The sequence below is a fragment of the Gordionus sp. m RMFG-2023 genome, chromosome 2 (assembly GCF_954871325.1).
Source record: "Gordionus sp. m RMFG-2023 chromosome 2, tfGorSpeb1-WG-v2, whole genome shotgun sequence".
Lineage (NCBI taxonomy): Eukaryota > Metazoa > Nematomorpha > Gordioida > Chordodea > Parachordodidae > Gordionus > Gordionus sp. m RMFG-2023.
Window position 1 is genome coordinate 23,846,682 of NC_088776.1, and position 21,591 is coordinate 23,868,272.

General features: G+C 25.6%; 1 non-coding gene across 1 annotated transcript; it reads left to right on the top strand.

Moving 5' to 3' along the window:
• The first annotated feature begins 17,425 nt into the window (after window positions 1–17,425).
• On the top strand, window positions 17,426–17,497 carry Trnaw-cca (transfer RNA tryptophan (anticodon CCA)). The gene has a single exon. It is a non-coding gene; the product is annotated as a tRNA-Trp (tRNA).
• Window positions 17,498–21,591: the final 4,094 nt, after the last annotated feature.

Genomic DNA, 21,591 nt, shown 5'->3' on the forward strand with positions numbered 1-21,591 from the left:
TATTTTTTCCACAATTATTCTTGAAAGAACGTTATAGTTTTATCATCTTGCTATAGATAGAAATTCAGCAGTTAAATCCTTTTATCGATATTAATTATGTCAAAGGTTTAATCTTCATTTAAATATGTGGTATGGCGATGGCACTATCTGGCAATCCTCCAAGTGTCTAGTCTATTTTATAGTATTCGACTATCTTTGAATAAAAATCTGACATTTGCTTCCTAGGATTCAAGTTACATGTTAGTTTACAGTTTTTTTTAGCAATTTATTAATGTCGTAGTAACCTCTCAGCAGTTCACCTTAAATTTTTTCAATTTATTAGCAGACCTTACACTAATTCCATATTTTAATGAATTACCTAAACATCATTGTCTACTCTTTATATTAAAAGTTCTATTTTACATAAACTTATTTATGGATCTAGATGTTACGCTTCATTTTGTCTAGCTTAAAATTTAGTGATCGAGCTGAAAATTAGAATACCTTAGTTTGATTTCTTCTTTAGTTTCCCGAGCTAACCTATCATTTAATGCTCATAGGCATATAGTAAAACATCTCGATTCTCTAATAGATACATGCTTTTTATGTACATGCTCTAAAAAATATATAAAAAATTATATATTTTCATATGATCCCTTCTAGAAATGAATGAAAGACCTATTGATCACTTATTTAATGTATTATACACTAAATTATTAAAGATTCTCCATTCCAATGATATCCTGCCTTTTTAGCTCAAAATAAAATGACCTTCATTGGACTGATGTTTTACCTACTCGAAATTAAAGACCTTCATGGGCCGGGTATGGGCCTAATATTTTTTTCTAGCGGCCTGAATTTTTGAATTCTTTTTAATGAGTTTGGGCCTAAATTTTTTAAATTTAGTATATTTAAAACAGTTGCTAACTTAAAAAATATTGCAATTTTTATAATAATAAATTTCAGTATTGTAAACAAAATCATCGCTTAAATACACTTAGATAATGTTTATTTTCACGAAATACAATAAATTAAATTTTTGGATGACTTGGCCGGGTTTGAGAAAAATATTTTAAACTTATTATTGACTTGGAAATTTTTTTAATATCAAATTTGGGCCTAATACTGGGGTCGGCATTGATCAAAAAATTAAGACCCACGAAGGTCTCCGCTCGGAATAAAGGGATGTTAAGTAGGTGAAATTTTGAATTCCCCCCCCCCCCCCCTTAGAATGCAAATCATTATTTTGAATTTTTCACCTTTTTCTTTACAAATTTTGAATTTTAGTCATTATCATAAAAAGCTATTACTTTGGTTAATTTTTCTTTCAAATTCTTTATAGTAATTTGGATACATTGGGGGGGGGGGGTAGAGAGGAATTTTTTATGCTTCGGGAACCAGCAAGTTTCCGAGGTGGGATTTTTCCTTGCCTCTCCCTCTGGCTACGTTTATGCCCAGATATAAACTTATCCAATATCTGACAATAAATTATGTTTTTCAAAGCGAGCAAATATTTCATCAAACGTTTGATCGTCGCCTCAACTGAAGTAATCTGCATAAGATCAACCTCTAACCATTTCGACTAGTAAAAAGCCTAATTAACCAATTTCGCGAAGCAACTGGAACTGCAAAATTAATATGATTTCACGCCCAAGGTTCTTTACCTAAGTTAGTGATGTTAAATCACCTAACTTTGACCAACTCCAATATGGCGTGGTCAAGATTATCCCTTAAATAATTGACTTAAACGTCTCAACTTAATGATAGAGACTATTTTTTTAGACTAAAAACTTGACTACGCCGTTTAAGAGCTGGTCAAAGTTAGATGGTTTAACAACACTATCTACACTTAAAAAATAGTGTTATTTTTTCAATTCCAGGTCTATTTTTAAGACGCCCAGAACATCTTTTGATTTTGATATAATTTTCTATATCTACCTGAAAATCATTTCATTACATTTTCACCAGGTATCCCCGATGAATTATTTCCATGTTTGTTTGGTATCGCCAATCTCCCATTCCATTTAAAAATACCACGGTTGATAACTCTTCACTTCAATTATAAAAACCAAAGTTATTTCTCTTTCCGACGATTAAAACCTTGCAGAATATGCCCTGCTATTTCTTTTTAATGTAAAGTTCTACAGCAATTCTTTTCGCAAATACTTTCAAGTATGTGCGTGTCTTCCAAATTTATCCTCCGAAAAAGCATATCGAGAATCTTGATTCTCGTTCATGTCAAATATCGGGTAAATAATGCATCAACAATTACATTTTTACAGTTAAACGATTATTTGAAATTTTAGGTCGATTTTATTTCTCCTCATAATAGCATGAAAATTCCTTACTGGAGAAAAATAAGCTCTTTATCCTGAAGATCCTCGTGGAGATAATAGTCCATTAACGTTCCAATTTATTCTATATAAGGCAATCGCTTCTGTGCAGATAAAGAAATGGCGTACAAATATATGTCAGTTGTAAATAAGATCAATAAAAATTATGATACAGACATCAATTCACTATATTAAGATATGTTTCCCAAACTTTCATATAAAAACTTCAAATAAAAAAAATGGCGACTGCAATAAATTATGACAGGTTAGTTAAAAGACTGCTTGCAGTGCAATTATAAAATTTTTGGTTATTGCTATAATTTAATAAACAGAGTCTATAGGAAATCATTTGAAAATTTAAAATAAACAATAGCTTCTCAATTGAATATCTAGTTAAGATAAATTAAGTTATTAATTTAATACATCATTTTATTTGTACAATATATAAAGAGAATCAAGGATAAAAAATACCCTGGACAACATGGATCAAAATACCCATGTACAAAAAGACACCGGACGAAAATATCCCAATTAAGAAATTAAACTCTTAAAAAGAAGAAAACTTTTAAATTAACCTTTATAAAGAATTTATAAAATTAATGCATTTTTGTGCAATGTCTTTTTGCCGGTAAATATTTTGGTCCAGCATCTTTAATCTGGGGTACTTTTGTCCATCTTCTATTAATCAATTGATCATGATGAACATCTCAGGTAAAAGGCTTATTATTAAAGTTAGGTGTCGAAATAATCATCAATACAATAAATACCTTAGCCATTTATAACATTTTTTATATTATTTTAAGATCAACATGTTTCAAATATGGAAGAACTCCCAATTATGACTGTTTCAGCAAACATAATATTTAAGAAAATCAGAAGGTTTATAATAATTATGCATATTTTATGAATTTCATAGTTAAAGGCTATATCTTTTAAACATTCCAGTCATAATAAAATGACATACTATTTAAAGAAAAAATATAGAAAGGATAAAAAAAGGACACAATATTTATTTCAGGTGTCGTTCATGTAATGGCAACGGTGTTTTTTGTAAAGATATTTAAAGATTACCAAAGTGCATGCACCTAACTGTGATGAGAATAAAATAAACAACCAGATTCCTCAAAATAATCAAGGATTTAACCTTCATTTAAATTTTTTTGCAAAGTTTTGTACATTTTTTATTACTATAACCTAAAATACAAATAATAGTCCTGCAGAATTGCCTGGATTGAGTGGTAAACGGTAGTTATAATAAATTTCAGCCCAGATTGGGCCCAAAAAGTTACAAATTAATGCTAGGTTTAAAATTAAAAATAATGGTGCAAAATATTATTTACTGCCTATATTTTTGATTTCCCTTTGAAACAATTTACAAAAACGATTAAAATATTTTAAAATAAATATAAAACTAACTCAAAAAATAATAGTATTTTTAATAATATTTTTAATCTTTCTATACATTCTTCTATAATTGGAAGCCTAAACGAAGGATTTCAATAAGCAAATGGGAGTGAATCAACTTCATCAAGTTATCATTATAATTAGAAGTCAATTGGGGTGGGTAGAGCCATTAAAATTTTCTATCTTATTTTTTGGCTCAGCTTTGTTAATGATTATTTTCGCCTAATTATCATCTTTAAAAGCATTTTAGCTCTGGCTTATCCTTAAAAAATATTTTGCAAAATATGTCCAGTCTAGCCCAAAATTTTTTACCATTAGACTGGGTTTAGGAAAGCTATTTCAAATCAAACTTATATTGGCATTAATATTTTAACTATTTTTTCGACTATATATATAGTTGTAAGTATAAATGAAGATGCTCAATCCAATGGTGCATCCACTTCATCAAATTCCGTTTCATAAGCTAAGCCTGGTATTTAAAATATATTTAATTAATTATCGGTTTAGGTATTTAATATTTATTTAAATAGTATTTATGTTTAGGTATTTAATTAATATTTATGTTTATAAATTAAAGTAATCTATCTAGAATCGAATTCCTAAGTAGTCAGAAAAATATCTTCTTAAATCTAATTCTAGAGAATCACTTCAAATTCTATTTCTAATCAAATTAATACGATACTTTATAATCTTTTCTATAGAAATATTTAAATCAAACATATGTAATTGGAAGCGCAATTGGCAATCAGGGGTGTATCAATTTCTTCAGGTTATATTTTAAATCAAAATTACATTCGCAAATAATATTTTAATTTTTGTCCCCATTGCATCATTAGTTGGAAACTTAAATAAAGATGCTCGATCAACAATCGATAGTTCATCGATCTTTACAAAGTAATCTTTGTATTTTAAATATATACTATTAATGTTTATAAATTTAAGCTCATCTACCTAGAATGGAATTCCTAAGTCCTAGTCAAAAAAATATTATCTAATTAAACATAATCATAATTCCGGTCAATCAACTTCAAATTTTATTTCTAATCAAAGGTATTTTTTAATATTTAAAATATTTTTCTATTAAAACATTTTAGATTAAACCTTTATAATTGTTTAACTTGCTTAAATAAAGATGCTAGATCAGCAATTTATGGGGCATCAACTTTACAATATATTTCTAATCAAACATATAATGGTACTTTATAATATTTAAAATCTTTTCCAACTTAAATATATTAGATCAAACATCTATAATTGGAAGTTTGAATGAAGGTTCACAATCAGCAATCAGTGGCGAATCAACTTCCAATTATATTTCTAATCAAACTGATTTAAGTATTTAATAATATTTTTCTATTGCGTCCATAGTTAGAAGTTTAAATGATGGGATTCAGTCAGCGATTGATGGTATAGTAACTTCGTCATCAGGTTTTATTTCAAATCAAACTGATCTTGGTATTCGATAATTCTTTAAATCTATTTCTAATTCAACATTTTAGATCATATTTCTGGAGACGATATAGAACCTTTTCGACTGATGATTAATGGTGCAAGAGTAACATCCGATTTATTACTTAAATCAAGTTTAATTCATCTAGATTCAAGCAAAATATTATGATGATTAATTTTTATTATCATAAAATCATTGCAGATAATTTCGAAAATATATAATCAAAAAGATACCACCTAATGATATTTCATCAAAAATGTATATTCGCAATCGAACATATAAAGGAGCCAAATTACATGTAATTAAACAAACCTTTATAAAAAAAATATTAAACGAAGTTATATTTTATTTTAATTTTTTATAAACAGATGCCTCCAACCAAGCTGCCCTTCGCGCGCTATATCAATAAACGATCAATTCCGAGTAAAATCAAAATATGTGCACACATATATGGACGATTATTCGTTATGCCATGAAAACCGTAATAGTCTAAAAAATGCGATGGTATTAAATCCATTATTAAATATTTCCACCTTTTACAGTAATTTTATGATCAAAATTATGTGTGACCCGGATATACATAAATCGGAGGCGATCCCACCCTTGCATTCTATTATAAAAATGATGAAAAGGGTGGTACCTGGTTATATGCCTTTCCTACCTAAGGACACGAATTCAATAGATTTAACTAATTATAATAAAACTCTTCAAGGCTTACAATTTTTATTGGCGCATATACCCAATAAAGATATCATAATATTTGGAATACCTGATTTTTTGGAACTAATGTGCGCTTCAAAAAATTTGTACATACATGGTACTATTTTTACCTATCCCATACACTTCACTCAACTCTACCATTCATATACCAATAGGAAAAAATATGATATGCGTTATATTCGCTATATTACCTAGTAAGCGAAAATCAACCTATATAAAATTCCTGGAAATGATAAATAATGAATGCGCTCGTCATGGTGAACTACAGTTAGAACCCGAATCGATTCAAATAAATTATGAAATTAATATGAAGTTAGCTTTGGAAATTGTTTTTCCCTATGCTGTGATCCGAGGTAAATTATTCCAGGGTGCTTCTTTCTCTACGGTCAATCCTTGTGGAGAAAAATACAAAGCTTATCGTTGACTAAAGATAATAAAGAAAGGGCCGATGTCTAGGGTATCCTCCAGATGCGCTCCATTTTGCAATCCTTCACAGCTATCCATTATGTATACCCAGACATTTATAGAGTCAGAGGCTTTAAATATATAGGCTCTGAGACAATTTATGCTCTACTTTTCAAATACATACATATGTACTAATATTTTAACTCCACATTTTGGAGACGTTTCAACTTTGGAGGCCCGAGGACTAACAATAACGTCGAGGGCTTCCACAATAGCTTTAAAAAATAAAAAATTAATAAAAACAGCCCATCCTGATATTTATACTTTTATTAATAAATTAAAAATTATTCAAGGTAACATGGAGCTAAAATATCAACAATATAGCGTTGGATTATCAATATCCAAGTCGAACACAAAATATGAAAGGCGAGGAAGGAGAATTAATTTAATAACATTACAATACCAATAATCAAAACGATGTATATTTATATTTTAAAAAATATATCGGATAATATAAAACTTATAAATTCATTATATTATATATTCTATTATTATACTTTAAACTATGTTTTATTACAATAAAGATGTATTTTATGTGTTTAGCATTAATCGTTTAGAGGTAATTATCTTACTTTTCAGACAAATATAATAATATATTTTTAAAAATATATATAACAAGGAGGGAGGCAAAAAAACTCTTACTATTTATATTTGTCATTTTTAAATTGTTTACATAATTTTTTTACATGTTATTTTAATATTAGTTTTATATATTATGCTATTTTTTAAATATTTAATTTTTAAACTATATGAAAAATAAAATAATCACTAATTTTTTGAAGTTATGATATCTTTAAACTGTTTCAAATATATGGCTTATCGAAATGAGACTAGGTTATTGAATTTATAGGATGGATTATAATTAAACGAAAATATATTTAAATATTCTTTTGAATCTTGTAGAATATTAAATGATAAGCTGATATATTGCAGCGTAGAGGAGAGGGGGGGAGGGTGGCAATGAAAAAATCTTCTATTCTTAAATTTGCCTATTCTTCTATCATTTAAGCTAATAAAACCGGATCCACTTATCACCCCCGAAATTCCCAGACCATTTACCGTATCCACTCTTTCCCCCTCATCGCCGTTCAGAATAAAACAATGTTTTTTATATGATATATTTAAATAAATCTATACTTCTTGCAAGAAATCTCAACATGTATAATATACATGTTATTTTTAAGAATAAAAAAAAGGAATGGGGTTTATATCTTATTCATTTAAAATATTGGAAAAACATTTGGAATATAATTTTTTATTCATCTCATATAGCTTCTAAGCCATAAAATATGATCGGAGTGAACACAATCTGAGGAACGTATTTCAATATATAATCTATGAATTAGTTATAAAGATTTTTCATACCACAAAAAAAGGTATTAATATATCTATTCTTTAGAAAAAGGAACTATAACTTGCAATAATATAAAATATTACATTTAGGTAGAAAATGAATAAAACCCTATTGCAATATACAGCGCTTATACGAGGGGGTGGGGAGGTGTAAGAATTTGTCTCCAACAAATCTGTCAAGGTTTGAATTTTTTATCAGAATTAAAATAAAACTTATTCAAAAATTAACTTTAAATCAGGGACGAAAACTCTCCTTCTAAAAAATGGGTTCGGGTTCATTTAAAAATCTAAAATAATGACTTATTAAAATTAGTTAAAATAATAGAAACATCATTTTTTTAAAAAAATTTATTTTAATTAATGCCGACTCTTAAATATAACAAAAAAAAAATATTTTTTTATATTAATTTTTTTTTTGAATAAAAAAACAATGGTTTTAAATATGAACTCTTTTTAGATAGGAAATCTTTTATAAATAAAAATCGTAAATTACATGTTTTTTATATTATATTATTTATTATAAACATATAATTTAAAATAAATAAAATGAAATGAAATGAAAGTTTAAAATAAAAAAAATTAATTTTTTAAAATTAAAAAAAAAGCTTGAACCCTGAACCCTAAATTTAAAAAAAGGGTTTGGGTTCAGCGAAATATTTAGGGTTTGGGTTCTCGTCCTTGCTTTAAATTAATTGGAAAATATTTTGTAAACTCAAAAATCAGCATAATATATTAAATTTAAACAACATAAAATGTATTTATTCTATGTGTGCAATATTAATTTTAAACAATTTGTCTATGGACTTTGTTTTATTATTATTGTCCCATATAGGTTTATTCATAATTTAGAGATTATCATTAAATATTTAAATTACTTTTCACTTTTTCAAATTAATCATTACTTACATGTTTTTAGAATGGACATAACATTCCAGAATTTTTTTTTATCTAGTTATCTAAGTTTCAATAGCTAATATCATATTGTCTATCAAGAAATTTGGCTGTTAATTCATTATTAAGTAAATATTTTTTAAGGTTATCTAAGTATTCATATATGTTCATTATGACTGATTTATATTTAATTTACTCAGTTATTTTATTAAGTATATTGGAATTTTATAACTTTCCTTTTTTTTTTACTTGGATTTAGAATATTTTATAAATCATCAATGGTTTTACTACATAGAATTCATAACCTATTGTCTAACTATCATATTGGTTCTTGTAAGTTCATATTATAACAACTCCATTATCCATGATAGCTTCGTCTAGTTTGATATCTAGTTTAACAATTGTCCTCATAGTTGATTGTGCGTGACCCATCGTGTCACGGTGGGTCACGGCGTGAGTGTGAATAAATTTTAAATTCCAAGGCGTGACTGGGCGTGAACTTAAATTTCCCGTGAATCACGGAAATTTTAATTTTTAAAATTGTTTTTTTATAAATATAAATTTGCAATTTGAAATTTTATAATTATATTATATATTTTCTTATTTAATTTAGTTCTTTTTTAAAAAGAATAATTTATGAAAACTAAAAATCTTCCGCATTTTATAAACAACATCCGGTATCATTTCGTTAGTTTTATTTTCTTTTTATGTTTAGGTGTTTTTTATCGCGAAACTTTATGCTAAATTTTGCTTAAACTTTTTACAGAAAAGTCAGTTATATTTTATTTGTAAAGATCTTCAATCTTTAAATGCAACAGAAAGTGAAGAATTTTACAAGCTAGGCCAAGAGATAAATGTTGGTGTTACATATGGATAACAAAATAAAAAAGTTGTGAACTAGAAAAATCTCATGAATACTATAGGTCCAAAAATATACCATGAAATAAAATTAAGATTAAAAGCATGATCAATAATAATTACTTGTCGATAATCACTGATGGACGGATGACTATAAAAATCTAAGTTTTTTAACCATTATAGGACATATTATCATTAAGAATTTTAATTAAAAACATTTGTTTTGGCCAAGGCAATGAATGAAAAAAACGTCAAAATTATAAGTGTAGTCAATTCAATTTTAGGAGAATATACAGAAGTAGAAAATTACTTAAATAAATATATAGTTGTGAGTGATAACGGAGCAAATCTTATAAGTGCATTCAAAGATGACGAAACGCTAGCATGTATATGCCATATACTAAATAATATTATGCAGTATATTTTTGACAATTGTTTAACTGAAATAGCCTTAAATATAAATGGTGTAAAAAAATATTACAATATTTCGAACAATCTTCAGCTAATAGCAAACTGCGACATTCTTTCTTTCTTTTTAAACAAGATGTAATAGCGAGAATAACGAGATGGAACTCTGTATATATCATGATACAGAGTTTCTTAAAATCATATTCTGAAATACAGGTGTACTTGTTTAGCAAGCAAGAATTAAATAGATTAGCCACAATTGATATCAGCATCATACGCGAGTTAGACAAATTTTTTATCAATATTTATAGAATGCTCGGATAATTTGTGAGCAGATTCCCGTCCCACAGTAAATGAAATTTGTCTATTTAAACAAAAATTAATAAATCAAAACCTTAAATTACAGAACAATATTTCTTTTAAAAGATTATTATGCAGCCACTACATAAGGTAGGCTTAATTCTAGATCCGAATTTCAAAAGACTTAAGTTTTTAATAAAAGAAGAAAACGATATATATAAAACAATCTTAAAAATGCTAAATGATATAAAATTAGATGATATGCATAAGTCAATGCCAACTATCATTTATAACTTTCCTAACTAATCCTAAACTCATAAAAAACCTTATGTTCTAAATGATCATACCAACTATCACTTTCCTAATTCATCCTACACTCATAAAAGACCGTATATTCTAAATAAAAAAACTAGAGAATTTCTAGATGATTCTGATGAAGCATCAATATCACCGATGAAGCTGTGAGGATGATCTTAAAAGATTCATATAAGATAAATAACAAAAATATTTTGAAGTTTTAGAAGCAGGAATATTCATTTCCTTTTTTGAGAAAATTAGCGAGTAATTTTGTCAACCCCGACAAATTAGGCTTCTAGTGAAAGATTATTTTCTGTAGCCAATCTCTTATTAGAGGAAAGGCGTACACAATTGAAATAAAAAAAGGTTGACATTCTTCTTTTTCTAAATAAATTTCGATTTATAGATTATTTATTTTTTATTAATATGGATTATGAAATTAGAGAAATAAATAGAATGAATTCAAAAAAGTGTAAAATTATAGCAATATTTTTGAAAAATTTAAGAACACCGTGAATTTTCGGCGTGACGGGCGTGAATCAAAATATTGCCTGTCGTGAGCGGGCGGGTTGGGTCGAAATTTTTTTAGTGATAAGCGTGAATGGGCGTGATATTTTTTTATTGCCACCGTGAGCGGGCAAGACGTGAATGAAAAATTAGGCTTGCGCTCACCTCTAGTTGATTGATCCATTTGACCTAAATTATATTTAGTAGAAAAAAATAAATTTAACAGATTTTAAAATTGTAAATTTCGCTGCCACCATGTAAAGGTTGGCAGGGATCAAAGCAAGATTAAACAAAAAGATTTAAAGCTTTTATTAAATAAATATATTTTAAAAATATTTAACTACAATTTAACTAATAAACTATAATAAATTTATCCTTTATATATAAAATAAAACTATTAAATAATTAAATAAAACTATTAAGTAAAGTTAATATAAATGGTGTTAATTTAAATGAATGTAAGATACAAAAATTTGCGCTAAATAATAACCATTATAATAAAATAATAATCCATGTTTCACCTTCCATTAGAAATTTTTTTAAAATATAATACTGCAATATCTTAATCAGCTCCAGTTAAAAATTTATTTAGTTTTGGCACAATTTTAAATACGCTGAAAAAGTAAAGGCTTAATAATAAATTATTTGAAAAATTGATTATCCTAAAAAAAAAAAATTTAATTTAATCTATTTTAAATACTCTTTTGCAAATTAATATTTTAACTACCTTAAAAATACTAGTCTCCCTTCCCTGACTGCTATGAATGGGCTAAGACTAATAATAAATGGCCTAATTATTGTAGTTAACTCGTCATTAAATATTCTATTAATTATTAAAAATATTCATTTTTATTATATGCCTATGTTATGTTCTTCACAATAAATAATAAAAATTGTTTTTATACACTATTCTAAATTGGTAATTAGAATTTTATAAAATTACCTTGTATTTAAGATACTCTCATTTGGAAAAAGGTATAAGTATTTTTTTGATATTTTGAATAAGTTACTAGTATCTATATCTAAGATCCATTTTTTTATAAAGAATCTATATCTAGATTCTTTTTTGGAGAACCTGCACAACTCTGATATTATTTAGTAAATATATGTATAGCATATATTTTATCAAGAAAATTTGATATGTAATTTTGCAATATAATATAGAAAATATTTGATAAAATAAAAATAGAAATAAAGTAGTATCAAATATCATAGTTGCTACCAAAATAATAATACATAATTAAAATAGTATTACAACTACTGGTCACTCTAACAAACAATAATCCCTCAACTAGATTTAGATGTGTATGCCAAACTACTATATGCAATTTAGGGGAAAAAGTTTTAGTACTATATATGTATATATAAATTTTTTTGTAGGGTTCAGAAACGCCCTATATTTATTTTATATAAAAAAAAACTATAAGTAAAATATTAACTAAAAAAAAAAGAGACTACTTCTTCATCTTTTCGAGAATAAATATTGACATCAGGTAATTTAAAATCTCAAAATGAAATATTTATAAAAATATACATTTAAAAAATATTAAATTATGGGAATATTTTGTTTATTCTAATATTCGAGGATATTAAAATAGAATTATTTGAATATCGCCATGAATTATGATGTATTTATTAAATAATCTGAAGAATCTTTATAATATCTGAAATTCAAAAGTTAAAAATTGCTTTCCATGAATGATCTAGGGTTAAGATATAAAATTCCAAATTAAGATATATTATTTTATTAACATAATATAATTAGTGTTATTAAACGGGCTTGGCACAATTAAGGATTTCGCTAAAATAATATCATGTAAGTCTCAAGATTTGGAAAATATGAATCACCTTTCTGTCACTTATGACAAAATCTCCAGGTTTACATAACATTGTTTTGGCTACTTGATCGTACCATTTTAAAAAATTGATATCTTTTATCAACACTACACCTAATTATTAAATAATTTTAATCCCATAAAAGTAATAATTTAGCCAATATAGAAGTTTAGCAAAATGCCTTTTAAATATTTATTAAGACAATTTATTTCTAATGTTGTATTTTATATTCAAATATAAAAAATTTTAAGATTATATTAAAATAGTATTACAATTCCATAAATAATTGTAAGATAAAATACAACAAATTATAAAAAAAGTGTTGCATGTGCGCTATTATTTCTTAATATAATTTCTTAATATATTATTTAATCGATATTACTTTTTACGTTTAATAATATATTATTGTATTTTTATATACGAAGCCTTTAGCCACAATTTATTTACCATAAATTGATTTACGATAGATATATATATTGAGATTTTATGAAAACGATTTCAATTGTATCACTTGTTTTTCTTATAGTCGATGCTATTTATATATAAAAAAATATATTGTTTTTCTCTTGTAAATTAAATTAAATATTCAAAAACGTATAAATTCTCATTCATTAGCCTATATTACATTCTTTGCGACCATTCTACTTCAAATTATTCTAAATTGAACTTTTTTCTCCCAGTTCATTAAAAAGATATATGGTCTATGCTTTTCCTATAAATATATATTATACTATTATATTATTATTAACATCAAACTCTTCTTATTATATTTAAAACTATATCATTATTATTTAATATATTTATTTCAATATTTAAACAAGTTTATTATTATTAATCAATTTATTTTTAATATATTTATATTATTTAACATAATTATATCAATTATTGAATCTTTAGTCTTTAATATATAGAATATATAGTTGATTAGTAAAAAAAAAAGTTGGAAATATATTTATATGAGAAATTAATTAAAATATTTATTTATACATTTAATATAAAACCTGATTTCTTAGAAATAACATAGTATTTGTTGAATTTGGAGTTAATTGCAACAAACTTTTCCTTTATTTGTTCATAATTTAAATCAAACATCTTTCCAATTTCTTTCCATTTTATTTTACTTACCGCTGTGTTTCTATATTTGAGGTCGCTATTGCCCCACAAATATATATAAGGTCTAATATTTTCCATCAATTGATATTCGTTCGCCATATTTTCAAGCAAATTCCAAAAGTTTAATGATAAAAAGATTACTTTTACGAATCGTAAAATTTTTAAGAATCACGTAATTTGTTCAAAATAGAAAAAATCATTTAGGCCAACATTTTAATTTTCCATTAAAATTGGCTTATATATTTTTTTTCGCTAGATTCGCGCAAATTGCGCGATTCAATTTTTTTGCTATTTAGGACATAGCCTTAATTATAACTAATAAATTTGCAAATTATTTCATTATAAATTTTTGTAAATAATTTAGCAAGATATATTTATTAAAATTTACATTCAAAGTGGAGACGGATCCGATTTTACATCAAAACATCTGATTTGACGGCGTCCGACAAAACTTTTATAGTGATTTTTTTTAACGTTTCGATTTAAAACAGATTAGACATTATTATTTTTTTTAAATGAACCAATATTCTTTAGTTAAATTATATATTATCTCTTATTCAAGAAAGAAAAAAAATATAATTAATTTTAATAATATTGATATTTTGCCATTAATATTTTAAACTAATATTTATTTATTCAATATTATGTATTATAAAATTTATATGTATTAAATTCCTCTATACTTTATTGGTATATATTTTATTTTAATAAAAAAATATCATTAGTCATCCAAGAACTTGTTCATAAAATCAATATTTGGTACCAATTAAACCATGTTTTTGATTAAAAAAAATTTATAAATAAATATTGTCTGCTATTGTATTAAAATTAAATACTTAGTGAATGGGTAATAATAAGATTTATTATAAAGTGATACTCTAAATTTTAATGTGTCATTTTTTAAAAATTAGTTTGTATAAGAAAAGCATTTGCTGAAATAATACTCAAAATGATATAATTATAGGTCAGGCTAAAGATCACAAGGCAAATATAAAATTTATTCAAGCAAAAAAATTTATATGTATTAAATTCCTCTATACTTTATTGGTATATATTTTATTTTAATAAAAAAATATCATTAGTCATCCAAGAACTTGTTTATAAATTCAATACTTGGTATCAATTAACCATGTTTTTGATTAAAAAATTCTTAGAAAAAATTTATACATATAAATAAATATTGTTTGCTATTGTATTCAAATTAAATACTTGGTGAATGGGTAATAATAAGATATATTAAAAATTGATACTCTGATTTTTTAATGTGTCATTTTTTAAAAATTAGTTTGTATAAGAAAAGCATTTGCCTGAAATGGTACTTAAAATGATATAATTATAGGTCAGGCTAAAGATCATAAAGCAAATATAAAATTTATTCAATAAGCAATTATAGTAAATTTATTTAAAAATAAAAATATATAATTTTTTTATTTGACTTTTATATAAAAAAAGCATTTGTATAATATTCATTTTGACTTTATCCTTGTGGTCTTCTGGTAAAGATGATATTTCATCATCTATGAATTTAGCAAAAAAGGATATCACTTTTTTATCTTCCTCAATTTTTAGTATTTTTTCTTTATATTATTTTCTTCTTTTATTCGATGTTGTTATATTTTCATCTATGCTTATATTTTCATCTGAGGTAATATCATATAGTGGAGTTGAATTAGATATAGTTAAATTTGATTGTTGTATGCGAGGTGTTAAAGTTTTATTTAAAAATGATAATGTTTCATAATAAGGCCATGTTGATTTATATGGTGGCCCAGCTGAATCACTTAGACTATCTATTGTTTTTTTGTATTCTTTATTCTGATAGTCTCTTAAATTATTCCATTTAGCCTTTAAATCGTCACCTAAAAAATATATAATAGACTAAATATCTACATAATTATTTAAAGTGTAAAATTAAGATTTATCTGTTTACATCTTTGTAATTTTCATCTGTTTTGTCGTATATAAATTTGGCTTCTCTAATAGCATCAATAAAATATAATATATTGATTTTCATTTTTAAAAAATTATAAGTAACGTTATAACGCTATATAAAATTTGCCGGATCAAAAAGTCAAAATGTTTTGACTTCAAAAACGGATGTAAAAAAGCGGATCTGTCACCACTTTGAATGCAACCTTAAAAATATATCCAATTCGTTTATTTTGAAATTAAATTTTAGCATCAACTGATCACAACTTTATAAAAAATAAATAAAAGGTCTACACAGTTTAGCTATGTTACGGAAACCTTTTATTTGTTTTTCCATATAGATGTACCTATTTACTGTTTGTGAAATGGCTTCATTAGCAAATAATATCAGAATGAGACATTTCTTTTTTTTAAATTAATTATGCAAATTTTCATGAGACTTATAATTTACATTTTTTTAAATCTATTATGCAAATAATATCAGAATGAAACATTTCAAATTTATTTTATTTTTTAATGGTTACCCATTTTGCAAATTATTTCACAAGACATTTCTAAATACCTTTACTATTAATCATGAGATGCAATAAAAATGAAATGAAATATAGTATACTTTGTAGTTAAGTATTATTATATAAAAAGAAACATATTCTTCAAAAGAAAATTGATTTGGGAGATATGAAATAGAATGTCCAAAAAATAGGAGAATATTAAATGTTATATGGAATACATCCTCTATGTATATTAGTATTATATTTCATACATATATTCTTTTAAAAAGATTTAGAGGGATAAATTTAATAGAATAATATTAATTTATATAAATGATTAATAGAATAATAATAATTTATATAAATGAATGATTTTACAATTAATAAAATTTAAATATTAATATAGAATCCTTATATATTATTCATAGATAAAAGTTTATTTAATAGAAAGATAGGGTTAATTAGAAAATGGTATGATTATTTTATTTTAGCCAAACTATTGGGATATAGATATCATTTCTTTGCTCTGTATTAATACTCTTAGCCTATCAAAAATTTAACTAATTATATATAATTTTAATATAAAAAAGTTTCTTGTCAATCCCCCAGAACTGGATAATTCTCATAACTGAGATGTTAAATCTGCAAGTATTTTATATCAGTTTTTCTATTTATTTACATTTTAATAATAACTGATTTTTTGAAAATATACAAAATTTAGTCAGGCAAGATGCTAAAAATTATTTTTATTCTTTAAATCAAGAGGAGTGAGTAAATATATTGGGACTTGATATGAGAGTTGTCCAGATCTTGCTGAATATCAAAAAAAACATAAGCTTAAAATTTCATATGCAAATTAATTCACTTTGTGAATGTGATTCATATTATGCATGCTCTAAGAATGCAAATGATTGTTTTTAAACATTTTTAATATAAATTATATAATAATTTAGTTTGCACAAATACAATAATTCTCAATAACTTATAAACTGTCAAATACTTAAAAATTAACAATTTATATTTTAAAACAACTTAGAGGTATAAAAATGTTAATTAATATAAAATTTTAAAAAAAACTTATTTTTGTAAGTGACTCCGTGGCGCAACGGTAGCGCGTCTGACTCCAGATCAGAAGGTTGCGTGTTCAAATCACGTCGGGGTCAATTCATTTACAATTTTTTTTTAGAATTATTACAATACCATATGTTATTAATTATTCCTAATATCACATTATTTTCATCAAAATATAATTTATTTACGATTTTATTTTATACTGATTTCTAAGTTTTCATTACTGATATATTATTCCTATTTGTAGTATTATAAATAAAAAAGAATCTAGGGTAAAATTTTAAGCAAGAAAGTGACCTCTCAACAGAATTCTGGTCATTCAGGTTGAGCTCGGGCTTATATTTCTTTTAAAAATATGGTCTAGGCGATTAAAAAATAAGTGTATTATTACCTCAATAGGACACATATAAATCCTTGGCTTTAAGTATTTTTTTTGATTCTGATTAAATAAAAAAAATTCTGAGTGTTTAACTGTTTAAGATTTTATTCTCTGCGAAATAATATAGGTCTTTTCCTAATATATTAATTATATATTTTGGCAACTCTACCCATTAGTAATTCTACCAATGAAAGAGATTTTCTTCTTTAGCAAGAAAAAACTGAGAAGTGGCTTGATCTGAGCCATTTTTTAAAATGGCTAACTTAATATTTTAGTCAGAAAAATATGCCTAGGCCCTAGGATTTCTCTAATAGATATCCAAACATTTCATATTTAAATTTATGTATTAGAATTGTCAATATTTTATAGTCACAAGTCCAATTACATAACCAAAAATAAATTTAATTACCCTGCATAACGCTTGCACATCGGGCTCACTCTGAGTTCAAGATTAGTTCACGACTCCAGTTTATAATTTGGGTTCGGCATTCATGTTCATAACCTTAATTCACGACTCGAGTCAGTGGCCCCCACAAAGAGGGTGGGGTCCGAATGCGTCTAAAAATTTGAGTGGGAGTACTTTTTTTTAAATTTTGAGTGGGGTACTTTTTTAAAAAAAATTTTTTTTAATTTAATTTTATTATTGTTTTTTTACATCCATTCATAATGATTTCTGGTTTATGTATGTAATAATAAGACCCCCCCTTCCCCCCCCACTTATTATTTAATTTAATATGTTGACGGAAATTTTGGTCGATGTTTAGTAAATTAGGTTGTTATCCTAGATTTCTTGTCATAAATTATTCTTCCAAATTCAAAATATGGCCAAAAATATTAACCAAAAAAAATATGTGTTAGAAGAAAATATAATATCTGACTCTTTTAATGATCATAAAATTTAATAGTGATATTATTGTGCATGAATCTTCACAGGCACATATGATGGCTGATTATAGAAGGCTTTCACACAACAAAAATTCCATATTACAATTTATAATACCCCAGAAAGAATGTGTAAATAATAACTGTTCTATCATAAGAATAATAATAAGATGTCTAGGTTATTTAATATCTTGTAACCAAGCCTTCTGGGGAAACAGGCAACAATAAGGCAATATATGATGGGCCTTATTAAACTCATTGCAGATTCTGAATCTGTACTGGGAGAAAACAAAATAAGGGATTAAAAACGAAATTACATTCAATCTATTATCATATAATAACATAAATATTCTCATTGAACCATGAATATGGTTATAAAAAAAATTCAAAATGTTTGATAGTAATATATGAAAATAGTGAGACACCTAAACCCACTGAAAGACTGACTGATAAACATACATTGTATGGGAAATACAACTGGTTTCGATATTAAAAAGAATATAATATCCAAACTTGGCTCCATGAATTTACCTCTTGAATTCCTAGTTGGGCAAAGCTATGATGACGTCTCAAACAAGAGTGGAAGAATCAATGGAGTGCAGACTTTGATTAGAGCGGAGGCGCCAAAGGCAGCTTTTATTTGGTGCTATTGTCATCGATTAAATTTAATCATTGTTCAATTATGTCAATCAATAAATAAATTACGAAATGTTTTAGGAATATTAGACGAGATTATATATATTTTAATGTTGTAAAGATATGAGGTGCTCAAAGCATGTCAGAGTAATGCACTGACAAAATTGCAACGATTTATATGCATCAAGAATACCACTCGGTGATATTATTTGTTTAGATAGACTGGCTATCGTCTTATAAAGCTATTCTAAATTTTTTTTACTTTATGATGCCTTGGGCAGCTTCAACAAATATAAAGGATTCTGAAGATACTGCCACTTCCACTGTGGCTAGTGCTATAGTCTTTAGAATAGAAAAATTTTATTTTATCACTTTGTGTTTTGGATAAAATATTGTTGATAACAAGTTTGGCTTGTACAAAATTTCAAACCATTTCGAAGGATATAGGGTTTGCAATAAATTAAATTCAATTGGCAAAAGATTGCCCGATTAATTTGAGAAGTATAATTTAAATTATTGTCTTTAATTCTAATAGATAAAACACTGAATTTTTGGATGTTTTTTCAAAAGAACAAGATTTTATGAAAGAAAGAAATCTAATTTTATCATGAATTTTTTTTTAGCTAAACAACTTAATGGGCAGGGTCGGCCCACGGCCCTAATATTATATTTTCTAGCGGGCCTGGACCGGGCGTGAATTAAAAAAAAAAATTTCTTAATGGGCGTGGGCTGAGTTTGGGCTTAAAATTATTAAATTTAAATTATTTGTTTTTTCAAAAGCACAAGATTTTATGAAGGAAAGAAATCTAATTTTATCATGAAATTTTTTTTAGCTAAACAACTTAATGGGCCGGGTCGGCCCACGGCCCTAATATTATATTTTTTAGCAGGCCTGGACCGGGCGTGAATTTAAAAATAAATTTTCTTAATGGGCGTGGGCTGAGTTTGGGCTTAAAATTATTAAATTTATTATTTAAAACAGTTGCTAATTTAAAGAAATATTGCCTTTTTTTCTTCTAATAATAATAAATTTCAGTATTGTAAACAAAATGATTGCCTAAATATATTTAAATATTGTTTATTTTCATTAAATAAAAAAAATTAAACTTTTGGATATGGGCTTGGGCCAGGTTTAGGAAATTTTTTTGTAACTTATCATGGACTTGGGAATTTTTTTTAACATTAGATATGGGACGGACCAGGTTTGGGCTTAAAAAAAATTTTACTGCGGGCCTGGGGCAGGCATGGTCAAAAAATTAAGGCCCATGAATGTTTCTGCAATAAATATTGATATAATTATAAATTCTTTCGCTTTCTCTTCCCTCAATTTATCTAAATTATTAATTTAAAAATAATATTTTATTTATATTATATATTAAAGATTGTTGCAATAAAAATTATTTTTAAAATTTATGGGTGTCAAAAAATAATTGGCCATTTTTTCGAGGGGGGGGGGTGGGACTTCTCAGGGAGTTATTCTGCTTCCATCTCTCAGAAAGTGTAGGGGCCACTGACTCGAGTTGCTATTATAAATCAATTTATCAGATATTTTAATTGAAAATATATCATATATAAATTTTATAAGATATTATTTATGTCTAAATAATGAAATAAGTAACAAATACTGTTTCTGCGGCAACGGGCCTCAAAAGATTTTAATTTAAAATTGATTAAAAGGTATCTAAGATCGACAAAGTAGAGGTTATTTTCATAGGCAATTATTTATATCAAAAATGATAAATAATTTAGAATTGTGTTTTAATTTTTTTAAATATTCAAATTAAAAGCGAGATAAAAATTTTAAAAAAATTAATATTTGGTAAATGAAAATAATAATTTTTTTATATATAGATGATTTATAAATATTTTGTTCACTATGAAAATAGCAGGTTAATTTGAGTATGACGCCATATTACCCATAGAGAGCAGTATTTCTGATAAAAGTATGTACATAATCAATAAAATTATTAAATCAGAAACCGGAAAATGTTATTTCTAATGAGTTATATAATTCTAGCAATGAAGTTATGTAAATCATAATCCAATATCGCCGAGGATCATTATAATACCAGAGATTTTTTTCATCTTTCCTTCCTATCATAATACATACAATTTTGAATAAACCTTGACATTTTTTTTCCCAAATAATAATAATTATTGTGATTTATATTATAATTTCTAATTAAATTACATTTAATATAACTATGAACAATTATAATAAATTTTGTTTTGACGAAATATTGATTTTGACGTTTAAAATATAATAGTGTCTAAAAAACATTAAAATTT